We start from the raw sequence: 27,430 nt of genomic DNA, 5'->3' as shown, positions 1-27,430 counted from the left end.
GCCTGTATTACGACTGGAAGGTAATGTGATTCTTAAGAGGTGAGGTTTAGTGGGAGCAAGTTAGGTCACTGGGGCATGCCATTGAAGGAGCTGTTTGGATTCTGGCCCCCTTCCTGGGTTTCTTTGCTTCCTGGCTTTTGTGAGGCCAGCAGTTTTGTTCCACCACTCGCTTCCCATGGCGATGCTTGGCTTTGTCACAGGTCCCCAAGCAATGGTGTCAACTATAAACCGGGTGTGGTGGTGAGTGTCTGTGATCTCAGCACTTGCAGGATAAAGGTAGGGGAATCAAGAGTTCAAGGCCAGCCTGGGCTATGTATATAGTAGGCTGTGTCTCCAAACCACAACCGCCATGACCACCACCATGACCACCACTACCACCACCACGACCATCACCACCACCACCATGACCACCACCACCATGACCACTACCACCACCATCACCACCACCACCACCAACAACAACAATAACAATAACAACAAATCAAGTCTATGGACCCAAACCTCTGTAATTGTCAATCAAAGCAAATATATTTTTTTTCTTTAATTGATTTCTATTAGATATTTTATTGCAGAGATGGAAATATGACTGACATATTTTCTCACCTAGTTCACTCTGTTCACAAACTCAAGACCGAACAGTAGCTTGAAATTAGAAAACAGGAGGTTGGACTGGGCCAGTTAGTGTAGTCATGGTCAGTGCTTTTGTTCCTATAGGTATTTTATTCAGAATTAGCACTCAAGACAAAAACAGATCTACTCTCCTGGTTCTCAAGTTTCCACCCTTGTGTCATTTATCATCAGAAGTCATGGAATTCCTCATTGAGTTTAGTTTCAGGGGACAAATTGTGCCTTATTCTGTTTGCAAAGGCCCCTCAAACCCAAGTATCTTCCCGAGTGGAGTATGCTCCTCTGTGGTTGTTCATGTAATTTCATCTTAGAAAGAAAAGACAGCTAAAGTAAGGAGGTCTTGACACTCCCACAGCTCCAGTCTGGCTTTGGCTGCTGCAGAGACCCAATCACAGTGACAGACATGTGACATACCCCAGCCAAACTGGTCACAGGCTGGGAATTTTGCTCTCTCTTCAATACATATCCTTATGTATATGCTATGGGTTAAAAAAAAAAAGCCTAGAGTACTTTTTCCATTAATTTTTAAAACCTGATGTTCATGTTAAAGGAAATTTAATACATAGGGTTCTGAACTGTTTACAGTTAAGCCGTCAAAGTGTGATTCACTAAGAGGCAACTAGTGTCTTGAAAATCTTAAGACACACACACACACATACATATGCCCATATGTATGCATATATGTGTGTGCGTGCTTCTAAATTTCTTTGAGTCATTAAGAAACAGGTATTGTAGTCTCTCTAGTGTAAACAGAAGTGAACTCTTGTGGCAGGGAGGAAAGAAGGAAAGATGGAGCCTGGGAGATGAAGGTGCAAAGATGCCCTCCAGACAGGGACACAGCAATGCTTCCAGGTCCCTAGTTAGTCAAGGGAGGTGGGCTGAAAGGTTGCAGACCAAATTCGCAAGCCTTGTGCAAAGAAGAACCACACAGGCAAAGACCACCCCTCCCTTCCCCTCCCGCCTCCCTTTTTCCCCTTTAAAGAAAGTGGTCATAATGTGTCCTTTCATTTATAATTTTATGGCGGTCTCAATTGAACGTGTAAAGAAAGTGGAAAAATGCTAAGTTGCCATGGACGTTTGGCTTTTTGCCCGCTGTACTAAAATCTGCTCTCTCTCCCCCAGAGCAAAATGATTTCAGAGGCTTCTTTCTCTAATGGGTCTGCAAAGTGCTGGATATGAAGTCAAACATCTTTCTAGAGTGCGCGCGCGCGCGCGCGCGCGCGCGCGCGCGTGTGTGTGTGTGTGCATGTTTGTATGCATGTGGGCACATTTGAGGGTAAGTGTGCATGTGAGCTGTGAGCCTAATGTCAAGAGTTGTCCTCAATAGCTCTGATTTGTTGGGGGCAGAATCTGTTAATCAAATTGATAGTCAATGTAGCTTAATGACTGGCCCTGCTTGCTCTGTGGATCCAATCTCCTTGATCTAAGCATGGGATTACAGGTAGCTACCAAACTCACCAGCATGTACATGGCCTCTGGGAAACTGGGCTCTGTTCTTCAACTTTTGTGGCCAGTGCTTTAATCACAGAACCATCTCCTCAGCATCCGTGTTTTGATTTTTTTGTTTGCATATGAATGGCCAGCTTCATAGAGTGCAGGCCTAGGGGCCTACACAGCCTTCCACACTCAGGAAGGATCCGTCCCATCTCCAATGTGGCTTTGTGCATGTTTTAAATTGCTTCCTTTTTTTTTTTTTTAAATAAGTCAAGGTCCCCATTAATGGATGCTAATATTTCTGCCACTTATGAAATGTTCACTACCAGCTATGGCGTTTCATTGGCAGAGCCATCCATGTCATTGCTAAGGAAACTGTGGCTTATTTTAAGAAAATCAAAACAAAACAAACCATGATGTAGATACTGATCAGATAAGCCAACAGTTACAGTGCCAGGCTAAGATGGAATATTGGCCAGACAACTTCCTCGTGTTGCTGTTTGTGTTGACAACTCAGGATCAGAGCTGGGCTTTTCAGCTGAGCAGCTGGACTGCTCCTATAGCAGCAACCGTTTTATTCCACTTAATGTTTTCATTTATGATTTGAGAATTTCATACGATATATTTTGGTCATATTCCTCCCCCTCCCCCCACATCTCCCAGACCCTTCCATACTTCTGTGCCCACACAGCTTCATAGTCTCTCTTTGAAAAAGAGAAGAAAAGAAAACATTCTTCCCCTCAAAAACTCAAAACCACAGAGTCTGATATTTGTTGTGTGTTAACTTGCTAAAACACTTTAGTTTGCTCTAAAAGTATGCATTTATTTATTCATCTTGTGTGTGTATGGAGGGAAGATACATGTGGATATGTGAGGGGTGTGTGTGTGTGTGTGTGTGTGTGTGTGTGTGTGTGTGTGTGTGTGTGTGTGTTATTGTGGAGCCTTGATTTTAACATGGAGTCTTCTTCTTTTTAAAAAATATTTAATTTAATTTTAATTTTTGTGCATTGGTGTAAGAGTATCAGATCTTGGGATTACAGACAGTTGTGAGCTGCCATGTGGGTGCTGGGAATTGAACCTGGGTCCTTTGGAAGAGCAGGCAGTGCTCTTAACCACTGAGCCATCTCTCCAGCCCTTGCATGGAGTCTTCTTTAGCTGATTTTCCACCTAGCTTTTTGAGGCTCTCACTGAGCCCAGAACTCTGGTTGGCCAGTGTATTCCCAGGATCCTCCATTTCTGCCTCTGCAGTGGCCCGGTTGCAGGTGTGCACTGACAGGCAGTGACCTAGTTGCAGGTGTGCACTGACACGCCTAGTTTGTTATGTGGGCGTAGGGACATGAACTCACGTCTTCATGCTTGAACAGCAAGCATTTCCCCCATGGAGCCATCTCTCTGGCGCTGCAAAGTAATTCATAAAGCTCATAGGCTAATTTGCATATTGCTAGAGGTTTATTTCCTCCTCACCAACATTTATAGATATTTCTTGCTATTTATTCACAATGTGCTCGCTTAATGAAAGCTAAGTCTGGTCTGGAGAAGGCTGGAAAGAGAAGGTCAAAGAGATGGAGTGCCACATGTTGACTAGCCTACTCATAGACAGGAAACCATAACAGAGAAACTTCTAGAACCCTATATAAGAGTGTCTAACAAATATGGGGCACCAGAGTTCATGTCAGAGTCAGTCCCTGCTCTGCACTTAACTGTGGAGGATGTCCTGTCCATTGGGTAGATCAGAGTAGGGGTTCGATGTTTACTACTTATATTGTCCTTGGTTAGTGCAGTAGTTTGAGCAGACCCCTCCCCCGCCCCCCTGCCCCGGGCCCTGATTCACCCATCACGATGTTCTTCTTGTAGGTTTCTAGGACCCTATGGGTCCTTCTGTTTCCCCATCTTCTATATTTCTCTTACCTAGAGTCCCAGTAGGATGTCCTCACATCTATCCTAATCTCCTGGTAAGTGAACACTTTCATGGGACATGACTTTTGGGCTAGTGCCCAATTATACGTGAGTATATACCATGTGAGTCTTTCTGCTTCTAGGTTAACTCACTCAGTATGATCATCTCTAGTTCCATCCATTTGTCCACAGATTTCGGGATTTCCTTGTTTTTAATAGCTGAGTAGTATTCCATAGTGTAAATGTACCACAGTTTCTTTATCCATTCTTCAACTGAGGGACATTTAGGCTGTTTCCAGGTTCTGGCTATTTGGTGCCACTCAAAGAAAGAATAAGCAGGCTACCAAGATGAGACTTGATAGCCTATGACCATATAGTGGGGGAGGAGGTCCCCCTCAGTCATAGACCTACTGGAGGGGAATAGGGTGAAAGCGAGAAGGAGGGAGGAATGGAAGGATACAAGTGATGGGATAACAATTTAATTGTAATATGAATAAATTAATTAGATAATTTAAAAAACTGTCTAACGAATGTGTCTTGAGTAGCATTTAGCTTTAGCACATCCTTTTCAAATTGGACTTGATGCTTTGTGAGAAACGGTGGAAGGGAAGTTCCTCCCTCATACTCAGTCCCTGTTGCCATCCCTATAAACTTTTCTGGTTTTGCCACAAAGCATCAGATTAGTTCAGTCCGTGCTGTAATTTGAAATTCTGCTAACTAATATGTAAATGATGCAGGAACACCCAGCTCTATTTTTGGTTCCTTTGTGGCTTTAAGCACCAGAAGAGGGGAGAGTCCATTCAGTGTCACGTTTTGTTTTGAACATTTTTTAAAAGCTTTCTCTTTTATTATGTTGAATTACATTGACTTTAAACATTTAAAAAAATTTTTTTATACAATTTGTTTTGATTTTTTTCCCCTCATCCCCCAACTCATTTGTAACAATTCCAGTTGTATGTACAAAGGTCCATCCCAGCCTGTGGCAGTATTGGAAGTTCTATACTCCCCCATGGGCTCTCCTCTGTATAAACGGTAAAAGAAAAAAAAAAACAGGCAGAAAACACTAATTAACTGATCATTAGCAGGAAGGTGAAAGATCATACTTAGATTCACGTGTTGCCTTCTTGCTCAAAGCACAGCGTCAGCATCCACTAATTAATCCATCAGCGAAGGATGCTGCCAGCATTACCCCATCATTAGCCAATCTCCAAAAGAAGCAAGAGGACTGCTGATGGGTATCAGATGGCTTTGCATGCCTCCTGCCACTTGTTTTTCATCCATCAGATAAAGTGGCCAGATCTGAATCCAGTTTCCAACCCATGTCTTTTATTTCCAAGTACATTTTTATTTTCTAAAAAAAGACTAAAGTTATATAACAGACAAGCAATGGACATAAAAACAAATTAATAACCCAAAGTACTGCCTTTAATCTCAGCCTTTTGGGTTCTTAAAAAATACTTTCCCACAAACAGTGAATTTAAGTGCATCTGTTTTATTATACAAAGTAGGGAGTTCTTTTTTAAAATGACCTTTTTTTTTTTTACCAATGTACTCCTGTTTCTACAAGTTGTGTGCATACATGCTTGCATTTCTCTCTCTCTCTCTCTCTCTCTCTCTCTCTCTCTCTCTCTGTCTCTCTCTCTCTCTTTCTGTCTTTCTCTCCATCTCTCTGTCTCTGTGTCTCTCTCTTTTTCTTCATCACGGCCAGAGAAGTCATGATCCCCTTTAGGCTGTTGCTATCTGGGTGGTAAAGGTTTGAGACAGGAGAGATTCTAACTGTATATCAAATAAGTGAGAATCAGAATTTTTGTCAAGACTTTAGGAGACAAATGTGTGTAACCATAAGAACCATTCATTATTCACTCATTCATTCATCTGATTTGGGAACTCCCTTTTGTAAGGCTGAGTATAATGAACAGGTATATGTCAAATTTGTAGGGAAATTCTAAAAACACAAAGCAAAGGGGAAAAAAAGCAGTATAAAAATGAGGACCATCTGGGTCTGGAGGGACGGCTCATCAGATAAAAGCAGGTGCTGTTCTTCTGTGGCACCAGGGATTGGTTCCCAGCACCCATAACAGGTAACTCACAACTGCCAATGATTCTAGGCTAGGTTGTCCAGTACTTTCTTCTGGCATCCTTAGTTAGGTACCTGAACTCATGTGCATACACCACCTCCATCCCTACACACACACACACACACACACACACGCAGCACACTTACACACACTTGCACCTGCACATAATACAAACAAATCAAAAAAAGGATGTCCAGCTTCTAAATCCAAATAGTGCTTTACTATCCTTTCTCTGAATCACATCCAGGTCTCCCCAGCCTCAAAAGATAGACAAACAGGAAATTAGTTCAATTTAAATATCTGTTTGTGGATTGGCTTCAGTTGTGCTTCTATTCAATGACAAAATCTCCCCAATTCAGCAAAACTAGCTTGTCTATGGGGGGATGTTTTCCTCCCATTCACTTATTGAAAGTCTGTAGCTCAGCTCTGGTTCCAATCAACCTCCCTTCCACCCTCTACTTGATCACAGCGAATGGAACCCACAGCGTGCTTTTCAACTGGAGCTTTGTAAGTCCATTTTCTCACAGAGGCCACTGCAGAGGCCACTGCCTTCTGAGAGACAAGTTAGGAAGCACAGATCATATCAACTGCATACAGAGAAAGAGAAAAGACACTAAAGCAAAGAGAACCAACCAACCAAGCAAACAAACAAAAATAAAACAAAACAAACAAAAAACAAAACAGAAAAACAAAAACAACAACAACAACAACAAAACCCCCCCCAAAAAAAAAGAAAGAAAGAAAGAAAGAGAGAGAGAGAGAGAGAAAGAAAGAACGAAACCAGAGCTCCAGTGAGCTAATGGAAGCAAGCCTAGAATTTGGCAAAAACCAGAGTGGAAAATCACGGCCTGAAACGCCACTCACCTGAAGAGCACAGCCCTCTCCGGGAGCCCTCTCATTTGATTGTAGCCAAAGCCCCTTTAGAGGCTCATCTATCCCTAGGATTCTGAAAGAAAGCCTGAACTCCTCAACACAGTGTGGCTTTTACCCACTGCTTATGTGATTTTTTTTTTTCCTCAATGAAGTTATTAAAACCTTTTATCTTCTCACACCTAGGGATCTGTATGCTAATGCTCGTTTTGTGGGCGTGTCCACTACAGACGGAATGGATGATGGATGATGGGTGGTCCACCAAGCTTCAGCGGCCTCTCATCCTCCGTCACATCAAGTGGCTCATGTTTCTCTTGCTGTTTGACAGTGGCCCCAAGCAAAGTGTAAGTCCACAGTGTTCTTGTAGCCACACTTAGTGGATCACTTGGAAAGGTACTTAGGCTCTTGAGTAAATAAATTCATTCAAGGACAATTACTGGGGACACTGGGAACTGCTTTTCCATGATTCAGTCTCTCTTTCCTTCCAAGACCTCTGCCTAATGAGTTGGTGACTCCTCTGGTTCACATGACAATACAATCTGATTCATTCTATGAGTTTGTTTTATAATCTAGTGTACCACATGACGTGTAGCTTTGGAAAGTATACAGGAGCTAAGAAAATGCCTCACTGAGAGTCACTGGTGGCTTTGAAATTCTAATTCACAGAAAGTCACTTGCTAGCTCTAAAATTTCTTGCTAAAAGAAAAGTAACATGCAGGTTGAGCATCTTATATTCCACATGTTCTGGAACAGAAATGCTTTCAGATTTTGAAGATTTTCAGTTTTTTTTTAACTTAATTTGAGTAGTCTTTTCCAGTTGAATCCCAGTACACTGAAAGTGTTGGTGTGTAGAGCATCTTAGAAGTTGCATTTTCAGATTAGAGATATCCAACCTGGAGTAAAACTTTTGAAGAAAGCAAGTCTTGATTATTTTAGAGTTATTAATGCTAACACCACCCATCCCTCCAAAAGGCAGACTAGAAGAATGAAAGTGTGTGGTTGAACATTTCAGAATAGACTCCAAATCCCATAGAAGAATATCAACTATAAAACATGGCAGGAGGGGGGGAGACCCCCCAAAAAACCCACCAGAATGAGAACTAACATCAACAACAAAAACACAGTCCAGGCAGCAAAGGAAGGGATAGATAGGTGATTTGCTGACATACTGTCATTTTCCCCACTATAGAAAAAACTTTCAGCTAGCGTTCTTTGTGGTTCAACAGTCTATATTTAACAATAGCATCTAGCTTGAGCAGCCATGAGATCTTTACTCCTCAGAATAACTAGAATTCTTTCTCTTATTAAATAAGGACCTAGACAAACCAACTCTGTGGAGGTTGACCAGCTGCCTGCGCATGCCCACGACTCTCTGGGTTCTAACATTTGAAATCCCAATCTTCTAGGTAACCCCGAGTCGTGAGCAAGACAGTAAAGTGAGTTGGTCACTTTTTCTTCCTTGTTATAGAAACCTATGAGTGAATGCATTCAAGACGTATAAGACCACGTCTGACAAGAAATCTCAATTTAGTAAGGTGCTATAGTAATGGACACAGGTCTCAGCCTCTACACACACACTCTCTTCTCTCTCTCTCTCTCTCTCTCTCTCTCTCTCTCTCTCTCTCTCTCCACCCCCCCCCCCACATTTTGGATGTGTCTTTGAAAACCAAGCAAGAAATAGTACCTTCCATGACCAGCTGCCAAGCTGGGAGACATCCTTCCTGGTGGCCTTGAAAAGCCTAGGGGCCAATATGTCATATATTTTCCCGATGACAGAGTAGAGGTTTCCCAGTGTCCCTGTGATTGTCTATGAGGAGATCTACTTAAGCCAAAGCCTCAGTACCTTTCTGGAGAGATCAGGGGTGGAATGTGGAGTGCAGATGGGATGGCCATGGAGTGAGTGCTTACACACACACACACACACACACACACACACACACACACACACACACCAGGGCTTGTAGTTCTGGCCTCTGTGCCGGGATTCCCTGGATTCATCTTACTGCCTCATTCTTCACTTCCAAATCTTCCACGTTTTTTTTTCCTGCCTCATAATCACGGTGGCAAACACTCTGTAAACACCCCCATATCTCAGAGGATCAGTCAGCACTTCTACACCATTAGGCATCGTATTACCTCATGAACCCCAACAGTGGCAAGTGTTGTTTTTACCATTGGGTGGCTGAGGCCATGAAGACACAGGGAGGAGAGCTTTGCTTGGGTTTAAATATGATTTTGGCAGGAGTCAGGATCCGAATGAAGGTGAGCTCTTTCTTTCAGTCTGACTTCTTTACCTTGAAAACAGGCAAATGACACTGTTTTGCCTAGCTCACGGGCTCACAGGGCTGCAGAGATTTGGTGCATGAAAAAAGTGGTATACCTTCAACCTTAGTCACCACTGCTTGCTGGTTCTTGCCTTGTCCCAAACTACAAATGCTTTGAGAGATAAAATGCCCTGAGTAAGTAAGGTCCCCCTCTTTAGTCAAGAAAACAAAGCCATATTTCCTTGGGGTTGCACATTAGAGCAAAACATTGTTCCTAGTTTCTCTAGTCAAGTATGGCGCTATCATCTCTTCCCTTTCTGACGAGGTTTCCCCGCGCCCCTGTGCAGTGTAAAGGTGGACCCCGTGGCTTTGAAGATAGGAAACTGACGATAAAGGCTAGCTTAGCATTGAACTGCCATTATACAAGCTCAAACTGCAAATTAATTAGCATTCAGGCCTGCTTCTCAGAAGCCCAACTAAACACGGATGCCCTTAGCACACAGACTAAAAGGAACTGTGCGTTTGAGCATTCAGGCCAGGCTTTGCTTTAGATTAGGAACCTCCCAGAGGGTGTGCGTTCACCGTCAACGGTTCTTCTGTTAGCTGGACCCGCCTGCTGATTAATGGAGGCTGTAAACTCACAATGACATCTGCATCAGGGCTGCAAAGTGGCAGAAACGTCACCAGGTGTGGCTAGTTTATGTTCAGGTGTGGACAGGACAGTCATTGAAAGCAGAACCCGATTCCATCTCCTACCTAAACTCAACACCTCCACCGCCCCACCCCTGGCAGCCTTTCTTTGCCAGCACAGCCCTCTTTTCCTTGTTGGGCATGCAAACCTTTCACTCATCAGAGGCCCAGAGCTCTTTGGAAGGCTCGGATGTGTCAGTATCAGTAAAGCTAATGGAAGCCATGTGTTCCCAGAGTGGAAAGGGGAAAAAAAAAAAAAAAAAAAAAAAAAAGCTGGCTTAGCATCCAGGCGCAATGGCTTGCTTAAGTGAGTCCGAAGGAGAGGGTTCTCTCCTGGAGTTTTGTTCTTTTCTTAGCAGGTTGTTAGCCACTCTGAAGATTAGCTTGCTGATGTTCTGCCCCATGACCCCAAGCTCAACCTAAAGGACTCATTCTTGAGGAAGGAGCTAAGCATTATCGAATACGTATCGAGGTGATGCTGTTCAACACTGTCCTGATAATCAGAACCAGTATACCAGCTAGTTGTGTGTTTAGTGCACACACCTGCCTACTAAGAGGCCTAGGTTGACGGGCTGATTTAATACTGGCCCTAAGTTGGGAACTAGGCGTTGCCATGTCTGTATTGCACATATTGCCCTTTTCCACAGGAGGGCTGAGGATGGCATCTGACCGGGGACACAGTGCTGTGGGGGTTGCCAGTCCAGTGTGTATACCTTTTCCCACATGGCACAATGGCCTGGGAAGGGGTTTGTGATATTAACGACCAAACTAAGAATGATAAAATGTAGATATTCTTTGATACATGGTAGGGAAAGGACCACAGGCGTCTGTTAACATAAGGTAAAAAAAATTCACTCAGCACAGCCTGCTTTGCCAAGAGCACTAAGGCGAGGAGGATTAGCTTTCCCGATAGGCTGGCAGGATATGTCTTACTAGGCCTGTGATGACGTTGATACAAGGAGGGTGGGGGGTGGGGCGGAGAAACATTTTGGGAAGAGGGGTTTAGTTATTTGACGAGCATCGTATTTCCATCACCGTGATAGAATATCTGAGAAAAGCAACTTAGGAGAGAAAGAACGCGTCTCAGCCCACAATGCCACAGTCCAGTCTACAGGAGTTACTTTCTGCTGACGTGATAAAGACCCCCATGGCCCAGAGTGACTTCTGGGAGCAAGGGTTTATATTGGCTTATGGTTCCAGAGGGAGAGTCCCTTGTGGTGGGGGAGGCATGGCAGCAAGAGGCTGGAGCAGGAAGCCGAGAATTCGCGTCTTCAACCACGAAACAAAGAGAGGAAGCGAATTGCAGTTTGGTGGTGGTGGTGGTGGTGGTGGAGGGGAGCTATATATTTTCAGAGCCTGCCCTCAGTGACCTACTTCTTCTAGCAAGGCTCCACCTCTTAAAGGATCCAGGACCTCCTCAAATAGTGACCCCAGCTGGAGACCATTACCTGACTCTATGAGGGATGATTTTCACTTAAAGCACCACACAGTCCTCCATTGCAGGGAAATCAAGGCACCAAAGAATGTGAAGAAACTCCTCACATCCATAGTCAAGAACAGAGAGAATTTAGCTGGACGGTGGTGCACGCCTTTAATGCCAGCACTCGGGAGGCAGAGGCAGGTGGATCTCTGTGAGTTCGAGGCCAGCCTGGTCTACAAAGAGAGTCCAGGGCAGCCAAGGCTATGCAGAGAGACACTGATTCAACCCCCCCCCCACCCAAAAGAACAAACAGAGAGAATAGGTGTCTGTTTGCAGTCAGCTTACCTTCTCCACTCATACAGTCCAGGATCCGAGCTCAGGGAATGGTGCCACCCACAGTGTTCTTGCATCAGGCTCCGTGAATGTAGTCAAGGCAATCCCCCAGTTTTCTGAGCATTTTGTTGTTGTTGTTGTTCAAAGCAACAAGAAAAGAAATTCATCTAGCACTTCCCTGATAGAGAAGAGAGGCTAGAACTCCTTAGATTTGGGTAGAAGGAGGGAATAAAGTTCTTGTTTCACTTTTAGACCTCAATATTGCCACACCTAAAAAAATTAATAATAATAACGCCACTCCTCCACGCCCCTTCCCACCTCACCTCTGCCAAGGTTTTGTACTCTCACTGCAGTAGAAGCTGGGTTCCTGGCCCTTCCCTATGACAGACTGGGAACCACTTCTGCTTCTGCTCTCTATTAGGAAGTCTCTGTCTCTCTGTCTCTCTGTGTCTCTGTGTTTCTCTGTCTCTCTCTCTCCCCCTCCCCTCCCTCTCTCCCTTCCTTCCTCCTTCTTTCTCTCTCTCCCCCCTTTTTTTCTCTCTCTCTCCTTCTCCCTCTCCCCCTCCACCACCGTCTCCCTGTAAAACTGACATTAGAAGCCACCCTGGCTTGCCAAATGATTTCTTCACAGAGGGGAACAAACTGAATTGAACTTGCTATTTCCTGAATACCTACCAGCCCTCCCACGCCCACCCCCTTCTAAAGAAAATATATATTTTTTGCTAGAGAATCAAAGTCAGCGAATTTGATAAGGAGTTAATGAAAACAACTTAATTCTGTCTGCATTTGAAAGAGGGACAACCCCGCCTCGTAGTTCTCTCATTTGCTTCCTTCAGCATGGTGTTTTCTTCACGTAGCACTGTGTTGGAAACCCCAGGTCTTTGAGGAAATAAGCAAGAGTGTATCATTTTCCCACTAGGGGAAAAGGATTATGTGTAAATACTTCAGGTAATTCTGGGAGGCTGAGTGGGAGAGATTGCACTCTGTCCCATCTGTCTAATTATCAGTTGGTTGTCCAAGTTTAGCTGTTTAGGGGACAAGATCCTTTAAGAACAAGATAAAGAAGTTAAGCTATTAGAGTTGAGGTAAGATAGATATTGAATCTCATTCGGAAATCTAGATGCAACAAGACAGGAAAGACACTTGCTTCAAAGGAGACCAATGCAGATGGCCAAGTCACTATGAATGTAACATGTATAGAACTCATTATTCTCATGATTGTCACGTGGTTCTCCCTGCTGTGTGTAGTTTGTCTTATACATGTGTAATAAAATAAATGTATAAAAAAAACCAAATAAATACTTTAAAAAAAGTCAGTTGTCATCCCGACCCTCTGTTAGGTGGGAAATTTTGTATTAAATGCCAGAAGAGAGGGTGGGACTTTTAAGCAGCACTGGTGTGACAGCTGCAGAAGTGTTTGAATCATGTTTGGTCTTCCTTTCTGGAACAGGCTTGTAAAGTTGAGTGGGCTTTCCCCTTCCCTCTGTTCTGAGGAGGATAGACCCTGCCCCCTCCGTCTACTTGCTGGACTTGGAGGAAGACTTCTCCATTTGAGAAAATACGTCTCTTCCAAAGCTGGCCACTTCCCATATTCTTGCAAATGTCCTGAGTGGTGTTTCTCTAAAATGATAAAAAGGACAAAAGACAAAAGGTGGTGGTCGTATGGGAGTCAAAAAGAAGCTGTCCCTTTTGGGACCCATCATGGTTGCTCGTGTAGTGAGCCATGTGTTGGTGGTGGGGCAGGACAAATGCCTTCAGCGTTCCAGAGATAGCTGCCCTTGGTGGTGTCGGGAGGGACAGAGTTGAAGGTTTGGGCCCGCCAGTGTCCTCGTCAGGAACTGTGCTCTTAGGACTGGCTTCCAAAAGGTTTCTAGCATAGTGGAGGTGGAATGATGGCAGTTGATAGCTAGATCCCAGGAGTCTCGTGAGCCCCATTAGCTGAGAAGAAGTAAATAAATACAATACTATTTCCCCCCTTCCTTCCTTCTGAGTTACTGTCAGCGAAGTCTCTTGGTTGATAGAAGATGGGCAGTGGTGGAGGAGCTGGGAGGTGCACTGAGAAGTTGGAGGTGTGCCACTTGCTGTGCCATGTCTGGCCAAATGTACCCCTCTCTTCCCTGTGTGCTCCTCCCTGGAGATGGAGGATATGTCTTTGCTCCATCATTCATAGACCCCATGACCTTTGTCCTCCACTTACCTAGGTCCTCCACTTCCTTCCTGGCTGGTATCTATGTGATTGTACTTTCTCCCCCAAACAGGAAAGCATAGTCCCCATTTTTCAAAAGGGACATAACAGGGCATCATTTGGCAGGTGAACTGAGTAAGGTGCCTTACCTGCAAGAAATGACTTTGTATCAGGGTGAATAACAGCATAATCAGAATTCCAAACTGGCTGAGTCCTCTTCGATTCCTAACATGTTCTACAGGAGTTAGTCAGCTTTCACTGGGCAGCATTCATATAGGGTGAGGGCTCTCCCAAGGAGGGTGACCCATCAGAATCCCCTGGAGCAACCTTAGGAGTTTCAGAAACTTTCATCAGAAGTCAAAGAGGGTGAGTGCCAGGAAGCACAAGAGCTCAGTGTAGAGGAGCAAGGGCAGGGCTTTGAAGGTGCTTCCCCCATCTGCACAGGGAACCTCCCTTCCTCTCTCCATCCCCCTCCCATGTGACTGCTCCTTTGAACCTAGCCTTGAGGCAGCTATTTAATAAACGCCTGAGACATTGATGCCCAGCTGTTGAGAACATGTACTGCTCTTACGGAGGACCTGAGTTCTGTGCCTAGTACCCACATGGAACATCTCAATGCTGCTTGTAACTCCAGCTTCAGGGGATCTGACATCCTCTTTTAGCCTCTTCTGACAGACACTTGCACTCCTGTGTGTGTGTGTGTGTGTGTGTGTGTGTGTGTGTGTGTGTACATATACACACCTATATGTGCAATTAAAAATAAAATAAATAATTAAAAATACATTACATTTTAGTTTCTTTGAGGTAGAGTAGATTATGGTTAATTACTTTAATAGTTTTAATGTATTTATTCATTATTAGTTATCAGTTAACATTTGTGTAGTGGGCTGGGCTTGGTGGCTCATACTTGCAATCCCAGCACTCAGGAGGAGAGGGAGAAGGACTTAAAACTTAAGGCTAACTTGGGTTACATACTAGGACTATATCAAAGGAAACAAAACAACATCATGAAAGGGGAAGTCAGTCTATATTTGTGTGTATGTAAGTTTGAGTTGTCCTTGAAAGAGTTACCCTAAGCACACAGAGAGGTTAAAGAGCAGCCATAGACCAATATGCAAATATTTGGTCAAAGCCTAAATATGATAAGTGATTGTTTTTGTTATTCTATTTTTATCTTTTGTTTTTCTTTGTCACTGTGTGTACATATGTATGAACTGGTGCCCACAAAGGCCAGAGAGGGCGTCACATCTGCTGGATCTGGAGTTGTAAGTGGTTGCGATCTGACGGCGTGGATGCTGAGAACCAAACCCAAGTTCTGTGAGGAGCACCAAATCAAATTCTCTCAGCCACTGGGCCATAGCTGCAGCTCCTGAACAGGTATTCTCAAAGAGGGCGGGTGCTTCATGTTCTATGGATTCTGGGCTTGCTATGCAGGTGATTTGCTTCCTCACGGGTCGCATTCCCTAACACGGGGAGGGTGTGGATCCCACATCTTTATCAAGTGAGACAAGATCCTCACAAACAAGCTGTCCCTATTTTTAGGGCTCTCTGCATGTGCCTAGGCTCCCTCCGCTCCAGCAGCAGAGGGCTGAGTTGCCGAAGCTCTGGGTTCTCTGCTGAGGGGACTTGGAATGGGGATCGGTGTGCGGTTTGGTCCCAGTAGACAGTGGCAGCTGTTTTGCCTTGGGACTGAGAACTTTGATTCTTGGTTGAGAATGATTGGACACAGGGAAATGCAAGCCCAGAGGGATGATGCTGGCAATGCTAAGTGGAATTCAGAAGGGTGGGGATGAGGAAGGATGCTAATACCCTACAAATAAAGCTCCTTCTCGCCAAGGACCTGGGCATGTGCCTGCCTGGAGTTTCTGGATTCTATTCTGGACTCTATTCAGGCTGAGTCACTCGGTCTTCTTCCGAGGGTTTTTAGCACACCTCCCAGGATTCTGTATTACTTCATCTTCCGAGGCAGTCTCAGGCTTGTGGGTATCAGGGTTCCTGAATGTTAACAAGTGGCCATGAGATCTTGGGAAGAACAAGGCATCCTAAACTCATCCCAGGTATCCATTCTCTCTCTCTCTGAGTGACTAATGAGTCAGACATTCAGCATTGCCTACTAATGATGTGAGCTCTAAATGATGCAGGTGGCTAGCCCGGCTCCTTCTACACATAATAACGCAACACACTTTTTGGTTGCCTATGTGTTAGCTGTCATTTCTCTGACAGTTCTCTAGCCAGCTTCTATGATAAGTGGGAATTGAAAGCAATGCCATGGGAAGATTAGAATAATGCGCTAGGGACTTATTTCTAAATTTCTGATGTATCACTCACCAAGGGTACAACCTTAGAGAAGCCACCAACTTCTATGAAGTCAAAGATGTTCAATGGAAACTGGACTAAGATGCTATGATAGAAAACACAGGAAAAGCAGAGGGAGGGAAGGGGGTCTGGCAGCTGCTGCCTGTAGGTCATGGATAGTTGTTTCTTTCTATAGCATTATATTGTAAAAGAAGGAACTACTCCCTAGCCATGACATTAAGTGGGAGGAGCCATGAATTCATGTGTATGTGTGTGTGTGCCCATGTATGTGCTCACATGTGCTTGTGAGTGTGTGCAATGCCATGCGCACACTCTTTCTCATGTGCATGCGTTATTGTGGAGGCTAGACTTTGGCTTCGGGTGGCTTCTTCCTCGGGCATACTCTATCATGCTTTGTGAGACAGGGTCTCTCATTGAACCTGGAGCGCATTGAACGAACCTTCCTAGCACTAGGATTACAGGTGTGTGACACCTTTAGCTGATTTTCTGGGGTGGGGGGGGATTCCCTCTCAGGTCTTCAGGCTTGCACATAAGACACTTACTGACCGAGCTCTCTGGAGCTGATCATTCTTACAGCTGGTTATGAGCCCCCAGCTGTAGGATCTAAGGCTGTCTTGGCACAGATACTCTTTAGTGTTTGTCCCTATTCGGTTTCGGGTACTGCTGTGGCGACTTCCCGTAAACCTAGTGGTCTGGAGGAAGAACAATTTCTTCTCATCGTTTCTGCTGGGAAATGCTTCACCACGCTAAACGCGAAGGCATCAGCTAGGCTGCTTCCTAGCGGAGGCTCCCAGGCAGGGTCACTTCTCAAGTTCATTAGAGTTGTCCAACTTCAGTTCCCTATAGGTGGGATGGAGAGTCCTCTTCACTGGCTAGCTGCCAACCAGGTCACCTGCATCCCTGGCCTCCTCCTCCTCCTCCTCCTCCTCCCAGCCTTCTTCGATGCTAGCAAAGCAAGTTGTAACCTGTATTTGGACCTCTCCTTCAGCCTCCTTTCTGGCCCTCACCTCTTTTCCCTTCTTCTTCCTATTTGTTAAAGTCAGCTTAGTTTTATTTTAAAAATTCAGTCTGTTAGAATTTCATGTATGTGTACAATGGAATATGAACACTCCCAACCCCTCCGTTTTCCTCCTTCAACTCCCCTGGGTCCACCCCGACATAACCTTTTCCCAAATTCATTGTTTCTTCCTCCTCCTCCGCCCCCCCTTTTTTTTTTTACTTCACCCCACCCTCTTTCTCTGCTTTCTTATCTCTGTGCCACCCACCCCTGGCCACTTCTTTTAAAATAACCCAGAGTCCAGCTGATACCATCTCTACGTGCATAGATGTGGAGGCATCTCCTGGAGCATGGGTGACCCACCAATGGCCAATCCCCTGCCAGCAGCCAGCAGCTGCTCAGTTAGGCCTGAGGCCTGAGGTCTCCCCCCCCCCTGAGGTCTCCCCCCCCCCTCCCGATATACTGCCCTTAGGTGAGTAATCTCGGTTGCTTTCCCTGCCTTGAGGCCAGCTGATTTGGGAAATCCGATTGCAACTGCAAAACCCCTTCACACTTGCTAGGACAGTCAGAAGGGGAACTCTGTGGGTAGGGGAAAGTGTCTTGGTAATTCTTTGTATGGCATCCTCCCACAACGTAACACAGGAAGCTGTCATCAGTCATCAGCTCCTCTGTAGCATTAAGCTGGCAGATGCATGCCCAGTATTAGCATCAGCTGAAGGGAGTGGGGAGGTGTTTTCCCCTCAGATGCTTCGGAAGACATTCCTGGGTGGGGATGGGGCTTTCGTTCTGTGGGGTCAGGGGTTAGTGGTTTTTGTGGTGAAACATTGTGAGAGCCTGTTTCAGGGTGGGAAGTGGCTCCTCGTTGCTAAATAATAAAGAAAAATCTTAGACATACACATGGGCCTCATTAGTAAAATAAATGAAAAAAAATATTCCAAGATCTTGGAAATATTTAAAGATATTTACATAAACCGGAAATTGGGGACTAGAGAGATGGTTCAGCTGTTAAGAGCATGGACTGTTCTTTAAGAAGACCCAAGTGCAGTTCCCAGCACCTACACAGGGCATCTCACTGTCACCTGCCACTCCAGCTTCTGGGGAGCCAAGGCTCCTGGCCCTCACAGGAACCTGGTCTCACAAGAAAATGCTCACACAGGCACAGGCAGAGGCACAGGCAGAGGCACAGGCAGAGGCACAGGCAGAGGCAGAGGCACAGGCAGAGGCACAGGCACAGGCACAGGCACAGACACAGACATAAAAATGCAATAAATCTTAAACAAAACAAAACAAAACAAAACAAAACCACTCTTCCGCTGCCAAAAAAACTAGATATGGGAGAAACACCTCCTCCTTAGTTTTTGTTTTGTTTTGTTTTAAGTTATGGTATTTGCCCCTTAAACGAACTTTGTAGTTACTACTAGTTAAGCAGTTTTAGACATGGTATTGATATCAATTTATCGATAGTACATGCTATTTCAAAATATGAAAATCATGAAATAAGATTCAATTGCTTTGCTTGGTGACATAACACAAAACAATACTATCTATATCTGTATCTATAAGTATCTTGCTACCCTATATTCATGGGGCTTGTGTTTCCCCCAAAGAAAGTCCACAAATGCCTAAGTTCCTTCCATGAGACTGTGTAGTCCCTGCATACAACCTAGGCATACCCCCTTGCATCCTTTAAGTCCCTAGACTACACATAAAGCAATGTCTGAATATCTTAGAAATAAACACACACACACACACACACACACACACACACACACACACACACTCACACACTCACACAACCAAGTCTGTGCAGGTTCAATACAAATATGTTCTGGGATGTATTCAGTCTTTAACTGATACAGTCTATATACATGAAGGTCTGTTTATATGTGGGCATGCATAGCTATATACACTAAGCAAGGCCAAATGTGAGCAGATATAATATATGCTTTCTTATCACTACATGGCGTGAATACAAGACTTTACCCATTTGAGAAGAATCAGTTGTACTGTACAAGGGAAAGAAGCGGTTATTATCAATTTTGTTTCCACCCACACTCTATTGTTAAATGATCCTTTTTATCTTTCAGGCACCCTTGGGCGTATGTTCTCTCATCAGTCCACAAGGAATCATTTCCCATCTCCAGGCCTCTCTCTTTGTGCGCACTCACATTCCCTGTGAGGTCATCCCGTTCCCTTGAGTGGTCTTTCTGCAAAGTCCCCTTGGGCTCAGCTTGGCTCTCGTTCGTAGGAAGGGACTCGAAGGCAGCCATGCTTTTGATAATGGCCTATCATTTCATCAGGCCCAACACATTCAGAATTCCACCCACCCTTGGCACGGAACCCGAGCCCTTTCAAATCACACATTAATCTGTGTCAAGCTGACCATTGTCCGGCTTGGAAGCCTTTGACTGGAAGAAGCTGGGCTGAGGGAGAAAGGAAATCATATCCTGTCAATAAGCGCTGAAAATATTTAGTGTGGCAGGCTGTGTGTTTTCTTTCTTATGAAAAGCTGATTAATATTCAGTGGTTGGAGGTTAATGCCCCATTCATTTTATTCACTTTACATCCTGCACACACAGCAGTGGCTGGTCCAATTTCAGCTCCTAATTCGTACAAGTCTGTTTCCAATCAGGAGATTAGTAACTTACTGCCGACACAGAGACAAACCACACAATTGCTCAGCTTACTTCTTTGCCCTGCTCAGACATGCATGTGTGCTTGAAATGGACTCACTCGTGGATGGATGTGGATGCTTTGAGACCAGCAAAGTCTCTTCAACGTGTGTGTATCTAGGAAATGTTATCTGGTGGTGTAATCGTGGGAGAGGCCCAGATGGATGAAAGCGATGGAGGCTGGGGGTGGGGGTGGGGGTGGGGGTGGGGGTGGGGATAGTCTAAATACATTTCCAAGCACCAAGGTTTTCAGCCTCGTTCAAAAGCGTGTATATCCTTGAAGTTTTCTCAATCATCAATACTCTCCCGCTGAATTCTATTTCAACTGTATTAGGATGAATCGCAGGTGATGACGAGATTCCTTCTGTTTCGTCCTTTTTGCTGAGTATTGCATCACTAAGTTCATGGCACACTGTTTGGCTGCCATTCTTCATTGCTGTTTTTGTATTTGAGGCAGGGTCTCCCCGTGTATATGAGGCTGATCTCTGCTTCATGAAGACATACCTTTCTCTCTCTCTTTCTTTCTTTCTTTTCCTCTAAGGAAGTGAAATTCAAGGTAGATGAACTCAAGGAATGGTGACGAAGCTTTTCTGATCATGTAAGGAAAGCTTTCAAAATAGGTCAGCAGAGCCAGGCATGGTGGCACACGCCTTTAATCACAGCACTCGGGAGGCAGAGACAGGCGGATCGCTGTGAGTTCAAGGCCAGCCTGGTCTACAAAGGGAGTCCAGGAGAGCCAAGGCTACACAGAGAAACCCTGTCTTGGAAGAAAAAAAAAAAAGGTTAGCAAAGCAGAAAGGAGATTGCCATTTTCAGAAGCACCCTTTGAAATCTTATCATATTTATCTAGAAAGGATTCAGAGTAAACCTTATGGGTTCACCACTTGGTTTGCTATTATTTAGTCACTGTAGGGAAGGAATTTACACTTAGGATAAAGGAGGCATCATGACAAGCAATTGCATTTCAGGTGTGCATGTCCAGGATGGTTGATTAAAGAAGTCACCATCACAATGGTCGTCTGTCTCATGGTGACAGTAATTGGTGCCAGGTGCTATATTGTGTGTTTTGGGTTGCATTTATTTCTTATATAGCCAATGTGTATATTATGATTCTAAAAATTGGACACAATTTTAGAATGGAGCGGCTGGATACAGCTCAGATCACAGAGTGCTTGCCTAGCATGCATGGAACCATGAGCCAGATCCCCAGCATGACATACACCGGGCATGCTTGCATATGCCTGGAATCCCAGTACTTGAGGAGGTGGAGGCCAACCTCCACTGCATAGTGAGTTTGAGGCCAGCCTGGGATACATGAGACTCTGTCTCAAAATGAAAACAAATTTTTAAAGAAGAGATTAAGAAGGAAACCTTAGTACTTGGCAGCTTGAATGATGTATTCAGAGATGTTGAGTTTGGTTGTGATTTTTTTCCCCCAAAGGGTGTTTCCCAAAGATTTTAATCTAGTGTATTTCAAAGATTGACATCCACCTCCATCACCCAGCCACCATAAGGATACCATCCTTTCCTTTCCTTTCCTTTCCTCTCCTTTCCTTTCCTTTCCTCTCCTTTCCTTTCCTTTCCTTTCCTCTCCTTTCCTTTCCTATCCTTTTTGACTGATATATTAGTAAAAAGGCAAAGAATATTATTTTGAATGGAACACAAACCAGCCAATCCACCGAGGAAAACATTCATCCAATCCCAACTGGAACTGAGTCTGTTTTAGTTACTGGTTCCATGCTTCTAAGCGTTGTAATCTTCCAGTAGGCTGAAGATAAGTACGTCAAAATATAAAGGCAACAACAGGGAGCTGGCTCCCAGAGAAAGAGTGCCTGCCGTGTAAGCGTGAGGACCCCAGATTCAAATCCTCAGCAGCCATGTGAAAAGCAAGATGTGGCTGTGGCCACAATCGTAACCCTAGTACTGTGAGGAGCTGAGATAGGAGAAGAGACGGACGGAACTTGCTGGTGGCTTGGCCCAGGTCTAGCTTCAATCAGAGACCCCTTCTCAATAGGATAAAGTGGAGAGCGATAGGCCAGGGTACCCATGCCTTCCTATGGTATCCACAAGTGTGCACAGGTACAGCTACCTGCACTGATAAGTCTATACACTTTACGCACAGGCCCCCAACCCACAATTGGCTATTCCAGGCCTGCGATGGTGTCAATTCACCAGAGGTCTGTTTTGAACATTGTATGATCTGTACCTGTGAAAATATTTGCGAATCTACGCACTTGTAAACAAAGTGGTCACCACAGCTCTTTCTGTGCTATTTTTTTTTTTTTAAATCTGCCCATGTCTACTCACTCCCCAGCCAGCCTTCCAACTTCAGTCAACTACCTGCTGGGTCCTCTTTGCACTGAGGGAAACTCAACCGCCTTGACTTCCCAGTTAAGCCTCAACTATCTTCTACCTCACTGCTAAGTGGCTGGGTCAGCAAAAGCCTAAGGAATGATGGGCGATATCTCTTTCAGCAAGAACGTGCTTCTCAGAGAAGCGTCATGTCCTGTCAAAAGTTCTTGAGCATCTGTAGGGATGAGTCTCAACCCCAACCCCTGTAAGCTGCATGTGGGAAAGTCCTTGGAGTTTTACCTGGGGGCTTCCTAGCCCCCTCATAACGTGCTGTCTCATTCTTGTCTTTCTTTTAATGGTAGCGTAAAGTGGTGGCACACACCTTTTGTCCTAGCCCTCAGGAGGCAGGGTCCAGTGGATCTCTGTGAGTTCAAGATCAGCCAGGGCTTGGAAGAAAATCCCTGCCTTGAAAGATTAAAAAAAAAAAAAAAGAGAGTACAAACCACAAGGGTACTAGCCTCATCACTTTCAAATGTTATCACTGACATCAATACCTTGCTATGCATCTATCTCCACCCGTACCTCTAGAATTCTTCATCTGGTATCATCAAAATTCCATCCCCATCAGTCATCAATGCCCTTTGGCTCCTTTCATCTTCCTCCAGGCCCCAAGCCCCTCACCAGTCCTTTCTCCATGAATCTGGTCTCCGAGTGCATCATGGGATATTTGTTTTGTGACTTGCTAGTTTCAGGGAGCATCTTGTCGTCAGGGCTCATCTCGGAAGGATACACACTCCTCTTTGTGTGAGGAGAGGGAGGCAGCTACAGTCTTCAGAAGCGCTGGGAGGTTGTTCGGGAACCAATCTGGAGACTCAACAAGCCTCTGGGCGTTGGCAATGATCCAAGGTGGGGTAGTAACGTTAGCCTCAGTTCTTAATTGGTGCTGATAAAAGCACCCACTGGCCAGGCTTCCTCGAGTCTCTGAGAACAACTCCAGGGGCGCAGCCCTCTCAGCAGCTCTTAGGAGGAGGAGGAGGAGGCCTTGGCTTCCTGGACCCTAGGAAAGCTGCCTGATAGAGTTTCTCAGCGTAGCGAGGCTTGCCTTTTAACTCTCTCATTTTCTAAAAAAATTTCACAGATGCCACCAGGAGGGATTCCTTCGCTTCTGAAAATACTATTTTCTCTTCCTGCCTTTGGGTGACCATTAAAAAAAAAAAAAAAAAAGAATCCGGAGCTTGAGCAGAGCTCTACGCGGGGTGTCTGGCCAAAATGCAAAGTTGCGCCGCAGTTTGCAGGCAGACACTGTTTTTCAAGACAGGGAACAGAGTGCCCTGCCTTTCAGCACCTCTTCCGGCACTTCTTTAAAAGATGATTTAAATTTGAGGCAATGGGCCCGAATGCTGAACATCTGACACTCAGACAAGACCTAATGAATCATACCCTTGACCAGCGTTGCTCCCCTCCAGCCACTGCACTTGGCGTCCGTGGTGGTGTTTTTTTTTTCTTCCCCCACAAAAACATTTCTTTTTCTTTTTTTTTTCTTCCACAGACCATGTGCTTGTTAACAGTGGCCTGGGTGAGTCTTCGCATCTGTGGTTGGATGAAGACATCCAGGGGAGCCTGCAAGACCCATGTGCGTGCTTCTCAGCTGCTTCTCTGTCCGTAGGCCCGAGCTCCACAGCCGAACAGCAGCAGTGCTCCTAAGAGACTTGACTTAGAACCGCGTTCCTACATGAACTTGTTGCATAATCTCTAATCTCCCCAGCCAGATGTTCCGAACTCTGTAGCATCCAGCTTTCTTTGCCATGACATAAGCGACTCGAAGGATAAAAATGTGAATGACTGTGTGTGTGTGTGTGTGTGTGTGTGTGTGTGTGTGTGTGTGTTGGGAAGTGCTGGTGCTGGGGAGCCAAAGGCCCTAGTTCTAAATACTGAGTTGAAGCAATAATCTCTGGTGTGAGAAATGCTACCTTTCTCCAGAAGGGGGGATGTGGGATGGCAGGCAGACTAGTGCGTAGTGATGGTGCTCCTAGGTGAGACATGAACAAATAACTATTCACCCCAGATAGGGACTCTACAACAGACCAAAGTAGATAGATACACCACCGAAGTCCAACTTGGTGAATCGGTGAATTTGTTATGGATGCTTACAAGAGTATGGGGGAAAAGCTATGCACAGGAGTGTGGATGGCTCAAAAATAGCTGCATCCCTGAAAGCCTGCCCCATCATGGGTGACAGCTCAAGAAAGGTGGAACCCTGGAGCTCTGTGTGGCTTGCTGGCATTTCAGCAGGTGAGAGAGTCTCCTCTTCTCAGCAGTCCTTATTGCTTATATAACCTTAAACAGGGAGGGGCTTTGTGAATTTGGTAAATTTTAGGGACTTCCTGAGACTTGTGTGTTGATGACTTTCTGAGCCTCCCTGAGCGCTTTTCTTCTAGATGGGATGCTTTGATTCAGAAGAATTTCTACACAAGGACACAGGCTGAATAAATGGAGACTTCTTAATGTCTATGTGAATCCTGCATTGGGCCTCATCCACCTTTGTGAGGACTCAATTTCTGATTGTTCTGATGGCTTCTGTCTGATCATTATCATGTAGACACGCAGAACCATATGTGCAGAGAGTCGGTGGGGCTCTTCCCTCAGTGGCTGCAGCATATGAAAACAATTTAATCTTCTAGTCTAGTCTCTAATGTAAATGTTTAATATAAACCTGATGTTAACATGATGTACATGAAGTTCTGGCAGGCAAAGCTGAAATTTACATTGTTCTGTAAGCCAGATATTCTCTGCAGCAGGGTCAGGGGTAGCCTTGAAGGATGGCATGGTTTTCCTTCACAATTACAGGTGTACCCCAGAGTGAAATGCCTAGTGTACCACAGGGGAGTCAGTAATCCATAGTTGTTCACTGTGTTCTGCACTGTCAAAAAACGAGGCTCATAGTTGGACTTTAGTTGATGTCAGAAGAACGAGGCAGAGTGACAAAGCTGTGAAGGGACTGCTGTTGCCTCCAGGAATGGCAACTTCATTTTGTACTTCGAAAACTAAGATCTTTATACAAAGTTGGCTCCTATTTTTATCATATCCCGAGCTAAGAATGGCTTTTACTTTATATATGTGTATATATGTAGAATATATAATTACATATTATATATACAACTATAAAATATACAATATATAAATTAAATATACAAGTATATATACATGTATATCTTCTACAATTTAAAAAATATATGCATGTATACAATTATATATATAATTGTATATATGTATTATAATGATATATATGTGTGCATTATGTGTGTGTATGTATATATGTATGCATGTAAGTATGTGGGACATGTGAATGCCACAGCACATATTTGGAGGACAACTTGGAGGGACCTTCCCTGTCCCACCACAGAGGACCTGGGGATTGAGCTCAGTGCCTAGGCTTGGCAGCAAGCCCCTCTATTTGCTGACATCTCGCCAGCCTTTATGACTACTGTTTTGAGACAGTATGTATTCAGGCCAGGCTTTTCTTTTCCTTTCCTCCTCCTCATTCTCCAAGTGTCTCCCTATGCCAGGCTATGTTTTTTTTACATTCTTTAATCACTGGGGAAATATCTTTATGACATGTAGAAATGATGTGATTATTCCAATTTCATCCTTCATAGTTTTTCGTTAGAACATGGTCACAGCCATTCACTTATTGTCTACTGCCTGGTGGGCTATGGTTCTTCATCAGCAGAATTTGTTTGGATTATGACTATAGGGTCTATACAAACTAAATATGTATTTCATTTTTTAAAATAGAAAATGTTTCTCAACTTGGCTCTTGCCAGCCCATTGTCAGTGACACCATGTTGACTGATTTTTAGTAGCAGATGGCTTTGCACCCACTGTTCCATCTGCACATGGCATATTGTACCCTCATTTTCTCCTTTAAAAGCACTTGCTGATGTGGATGTCACTTGACGCTGAAGTCTCTTATTCTTTGACGTCTCTCCCCAGGGTTCAAGGCTCATCAAGGAATAGGGGCGGGGTGATTGTAAGAGGGAAGATCTTCTGAGCCAACCCAACAGAACAGCAGTTTTCACTCCTAACAGGAGGCAGCTATATATGTGAACTCACAGAGTTTGTCACAGCACACACAACACCTATGCAAGCTCAAGTTTGGCAAAAGCCCAGCCATGACAGGAAGACACAACATTACACCCATACCTGAGAAGTAATTGCCATTTGATTACTGCTGGGAGGAGTCAATTTTCTTTAAGGGTGTTGCCACCTCAAAGGTCAACCATGCTCTAGGTCAATGGTTCTCAATCTGTGGGTCACAACCTATGAGGGGGCGGTCAAACAACCCTTTCACAAGGGTCTCCTAAGACCATTAGAAAACACATTTACATTACAATTCATAACAGTAGCAAAAATTACAGTTATGAAGTAGCAATGAAAATAATCTTATATTTGGGGTCACCACAATAAGAGGAACTGTATAAAAGGGTCACAGCGTTAGGAAGGTTGAGAACCACTGGTCCAGGGCATAAACTTATACACAAGAGTGTTTGTGCCACACAGATAGACTTATTGGGTTAAAGAAGAGAGGGAAAAGGAGAGGAAGAGGAAGAAAGAGAGACACATGAAATTGAGTGGGAAGGGTAGGTGGTGGGAGTGGATCTGGGAGGAGTTGGGAAAGGAGGGAATATGGTCCAAATACATTATATGAAATTCTCAAAGCATTAATAAAAATTTAAAAAATTGCTGAGTAATTGTGGCATTGTCAGATATCTTAGTCAGTTTTAGGCTCCTTCCCCACCCCCAACATGTTAATGGTTATTTATAAGGCAAATAAAAATATCCCCCCAATTAGTGCCACAGTCCCAGCTCTTTGATGTGCTATAAAATAGATAAAGGGAGGGAATAAAGTTCAGGGTGTGGAATACTCACATAGCATTCACAAATGCCCACATTTGCTCTCCAGCACCATATAAGCCCAGCATGCTGGTGTACACATGTCACCCAAACACTCAGGTGGTGGAGGCAGGAGGATCAGAAGTTCAGGAAACCCATCATAAAAAGATCTGTGTACACAACACACATGTACACTCAATACACACTCAACCCACAAGGGCACACATATACACACATAAAACACCACACACACACACACACACACACACACACAGCACAGACACACATGTGTAGATGACATGAAAGTCCAGGGAGCCATATTGGGGAAGATGAAAAGGGGGATAAGAAAAGTTCTCAGGACTGAATATGTTCACAATACATGGCTATGTACATAAGGCTGTAAAAATTAGATTTAAAAGTATTAATAAAAAAAGAATAAAATAAATATTGAATGAATCTGGCT

At 44.4% G+C, this 27,430-nt stretch overlaps 1 long non-coding RNA gene across 1 annotated transcript in view; it reads left to right on the top strand.

Moving 5' to 3' along the window:
• LOC311578283 overlaps nucleotides 1–27,430 on the top strand; it is a 150,583-nt gene that overhangs the window by 33,965 nt on the left and 89,188 nt on the right. Inside the window, exons 5-7 of the long non-coding RNA XR_014772811.1 lie at nucleotides 7,092–7,249; nucleotides 15,027–15,174; nucleotides 23,624–23,707. This is a non-coding gene — a long non-coding RNA (uncharacterized lncRNA). The remainder of the gene's footprint in view (nucleotides 1–7,091; nucleotides 7,250–15,026; nucleotides 15,175–23,623; nucleotides 23,708–27,430) is intronic.

The sequence above is a fragment of the Acomys minous genome (assembly GCF_964271855.1).
Source record: "Acomys minous genome assembly, chromosome: 12".
NCBI lineage: Eukaryota > Metazoa > Chordata > Mammalia > Rodentia > Muridae > Acomys > Acomys minous.
Note: the sequence above shows the minus strand (reverse complement) of the source record. Positions and strands in the feature narration are given on the sequence as shown.